Genomic DNA, 4,745 nt, shown 5'->3' with positions numbered 1-4,745 from the left:
TAGTTGTTTGGAAAGTTGGTTATATCAAATGATGTTTTGCTGAAGCACACAGTTAAAAAGATGTCTTGCTAAAGTAGACACATGAAAGAACGTTCTCCTGAAGCAGACACGGGTGAAAGGATGTTTTTATATAGCAAACACATGAAAAGACCTGCAATCAAGGATTATAACTATGACCCTACAGACAGTGGGAGACGAGCACTGAGCATTGGCTTGTTTTGTTCCACTATGCTCACTATGCTTTGCTAACAACATGCATGTATGGTTTGCCTCACATAGCATTTTTGGGCTTAACTTGTGGTAATGCTGCCATTTAGAGAAACTCACCCAAGAACTGCTCGTGAGGTTCCTACAGCAGCTTGCCACTTCCACGGCCTTGTCTCAGGTCCATTGGCAAGTCTTGTGGTTTCTTCAGGATTGAACTATAGCTCCCTGATGTCTGCCTGCCTAGAGGACTGGTCTGCAGCTGCTCAGTTGTATTTGGTGTTTGTTACGGGATTGAACCGATGAGAAAGAAGATCAAGCTCACCCTCAAAGAACTATTGCTGAACAGGTCCACTTCCCCATATCCTAATATCTTTTCTCTCCCACTAACTGTGAGGTGGTGGGCTAGAGGAAAGATTGAATCCTTATTAAAAGTAGGCTGCAAAAATTTATGCCTACAGACAGCTCTCTAGTTGGACTTACAACCTGGTCAGTAAGAGAGAGACCATCCTGGTACTGAAATCCTAGGCAATTATCCAGGGCTAGTAAAGTCACAGTTCTTGGAGAAGAACCTCCAACTACAACTTCAGTAAAGCAGCATAATCTTTCACTACATTTGTTATCATTTTATGACTATCTTTAATTATAATCTTATTTTGTGTACATTTTCCACTTCTTTAGATTTACTATTTTTCCAGAATTTCACATTGAATATTCATTCAAATCTTTCTGGTTTCTGGTAACTGATTTTAATGTCATAAGTTTATCTTTAAATTATAGCTTAGTTCACCCATACATTTTAATAAGTAATAATTTCTTACTAATTTGGATTTTACTTAACTGTTCATTTTAATGTATCTAAACATACGTTTTGTTGTGTCTTTGTTGATTTCTAATCTAGTTGATATCACTGTCAGGGAGTTATGAGTGTGATTCATCTTTGAAATCCTGGTCTTGGGCCAATATTTGTAGACATTCCACATGTTCACAAAAAGGAGTTAGCCTTTTGTGGCATGTGATTCTCTTTGTTCCTACTAGATCAAGCTGGTCAATTTTGCTGTGCCAAACATATACATTCTAACTAGTACTAATTACCCTCTATAATTATCAATTTGTCTGCGCAAATTTCCCTATTTCTGCTTTACATATTATAAAGTTATGCCATGCATGCTAATTTCATCGTGCACTGAACTGTCCTTATTTCTTTGTATTAATGTTTTGTGACCTTTGTATTTTTTTGTCTGTTATCAGTGTTGAAATACCAGCTTCGTTTTGTGCAGTATTTGAGAAGCACAAATGTGTCTTGTCCTTGATTGGTATCCATCTGTGTGATATTGCTCTAGGTATGCCTTTTGCTAGTAGTATGTGGCTAGATTAAAAGATGAACAGGATAGGTCAGAGAGGTAGTCCAGGAGTTATGAGCACTGGCTGCATTTCTAGACCCTGGCTTAGTTTCCAGCATTGTATCAGGTGATTCACAACCACTGGTAACTCCAGCTTCAGGAAACCTAATACCCTCTTCTGGCCTTGGGTGTTCCCCACATTTGCACACATAGACTCCACACACACACAGAGCATATGCAGATAAACAAAATTATATAAATATTTAACAAAAACAAAACCCCAGCAGCAGGACCACGTTAGACATGTTCAGCACATGATTGCTTGTGCACTGGGAATATTTCTCCCACCTTTGGCGTCCTGCTCAGTCATCCTTCCTTGCACCCCTTTTCCTGTTCCTCAGTTGTATTGAGCTGGTGAACTCTGTTTCTCTTTCTTGGATTTTCTTTTCTTCAGATGCTATAACAGCTTCCAAGTAAATTTCTACTGTTAATAATTAATCTTAAAGATTCATATCTAGGTGCTGGAGAGATGGCCCAGAAGTCATACTTCTCAGAAGTTAGAAGAACACATTTTTCTCACACAGAGGACCAGAATTTGGTTCTCAGAAGCCATATTGGGCAGGGCACAGCCACCTGTAATTTCAGGGAATCTGTTGCTTCTTCTGGACTATGAGGGGACTGCATACACATCACACACGTACAGAGACAGACACGTGTACTCACACACGCATGTATACACACACATACACATGCGCACACTCAGACACACATCACATACATGCATGCACACACACATGCATTGCACCACACACCCACATCATACATGCATACATGCTCAAGTGAACATACAAAGTAAATCTTTACCAATCATACTTTAATAAAAAACAAAGCCTGGAGCTATTAAGTGTTACCTTCTTCAAATAACACTTGTCTTAACTAATGTAGAGTTATCAGCTCTTATTTTTATAGGAACTGACTTAGTCAGTCACCAGTGAATTGAGCTGACCTTTTAAATAAAGCCCTATATCTCAACTTCTATATTTTCTTTTAAAATGAAATCTGTTTTATAGATGAGCATGTGTGTGTTTTTGTGAGTGGGTATCATGTGTCATGTGCCACGTGCAATGTAGGAGCCTACAGAGGTCAGAAGAGGTTGTGAGTGTCCCCTGGAGCTGGAGTTACAGATGGTTGTGAGATGCCTGGCATGGGTGCTGGGAACAGAACCTAGGTCCTCTGCAAGAGCGGCAAGCACTCTTAACCACTGAGCCATCTCTCTAGCCCCAGATTCTCCATTTTCAGCATTTACTTATTTTTTTTTTATTGAACTGCTCCTCTTTTAAAACAAAGTACTTTTTTTTTTAAAAAGCACCCCTTTAAAAGCAAAACACAGCCCTAGTTTTCACATGCTTTAAAATGTTTTTTTATGTTGTTATTACTTTTCAATAATAATTTGGGAATTTTTTTACTGTTATAATAGAATATCAAAGTCTGAGTAATGTATAACGAACATAACATGTAAATCTAAGTTTGAGTGAGAGGGATGGCTAAGGTGTTGGGAGACTTAGTTGCTTTAAATTACCCAGTTCTTAACTTTTTTGGGTTAATTATTTTTCCATGTTGTAGTGAAAAGACAACTTTGTGGAGTTGGTTCTCTCCTTTCACCATGGGTTTTAGGCATAGATTTCAGGCTACTGGGTTGGCACTTTTACCTGATGGCTCTATTCTTGAGTCATGCATTGGCCCCTCTCCAAAGAAGAGTTACAGGTTACCCACTTACCTCTGTCACATTCTTCTTTCTCTGGTCACTCTTCCTCGGGCTCTTCATAGTCTGTCTTTAAAAGAATATAGGAGCAGGGACAGAGACTGGAAAATTCCAAGGGGGGGGGGGAGAGACAGAGAGAGAGAGAGAGAGAGAGAGAGAGAGAAAGAGAGAGAGAGAGACTGCTCCCTCTAGTCTCTTTACCTTCCTCTTGAAGATCTTGCCTATAATACTATAATACTCAGGTATGGATATGGAATTTACTTCTGTCCACCAGTGCTTCTTAGCGTTTTAGCATCTAGTAAAGGGTATCTAACTTCTGGAGCATTTCCAGTTGTCTTCTAGTAGCAGCTTCATAGACAGATGTTTGAGAACAGGAAGGACACTGCTTCTTTTAGAACCCCATCATGGGTCACTGCTCTCTGGGGACAGTGGTGGAGTGAGGTGCCACTATGTCAATCAAAAGGAGTCAGGCTTTCCATTCCTCCTGCGCATGTTCCAAGTGAAGTATTTGCCTAGACACCACCTTACCATGAACCTTTGCAGATGAAAAATTCTTTGTCTTGTAGACATTCATATTCACAACGTCAATATGTTTATTCACACTAATGGGTTGATGGTATGGTTCAGGCCTTGATAATGATTCTTAATGGTAAAGCTTCATGTCTATAGCTGGCTTGCTCCCAGGGCAACACGTTTTTAGCAATTACGTCATTTTTGTGGGCTTCCCTGTCTTGGTTTTGGGCTTACTTTAAGTTATCCAGTTCTTAACTTTTCTGGGTTAATTCTTTTTTTCCTTTCCTTATAATTGAATATATATTCTAATTTGTTCTGTTTGTGGGTATATGGTGTCCCTTATGTGGAAAAGACAAGATTTAAGTCTCTTTCTGAAAATTCAGGATAGTATCATAATCTGATGCTGAGAAGAGCTATCTGTCATGTCAGCACCAAAATTTCACTGCAGTCCACTGGGAATGTAATGTAATAAAAACAAGCAGCTTCTTAACTGTAATCAAGGAACATTCCACATGTTATTTGAAGAAAAATGGAAATCCAGGAGGTAAACAAGTAGATTCTCCACATACTATAATCACACCTTCCTGTTAGTGTTATTGCTGTGGGCTAGCCTACATACAGAACTTGTTTGCTATTTGAGTCTCTATTTTTATAGTGTATAATTTTAGAAATAGAATTGGACCAGAAGCAAGTGATAAATATGTATATTTTGTTTAAGTTTTAAGGGGAAAAGTATAAAATAACAGATCTGGTTTTGGCTTATAAAATTTTGTTTAAAATTAAATGAACAGCCTCATCTAATGTTAATAGTTATCATTTTAAATGACATTAATATCCTTCAAGGACTGGGGTATGGTCTGTTCTTGGGATCTATTTAAAGTTTATGTTGCAATAGTTACGTTTTTTGTTGTTGTTGTTGTTTT

The sequence above is a fragment of the Mus caroli genome, chromosome 17 (assembly GCF_900094665.2).
Source record: "Mus caroli chromosome 17, CAROLI_EIJ_v1.1, whole genome shotgun sequence".
Classification (NCBI taxonomy): Eukaryota; Metazoa; Chordata; class Mammalia; order Rodentia; family Muridae; genus Mus; species Mus caroli.
Note: the sequence above shows the minus strand (reverse complement) of the source record.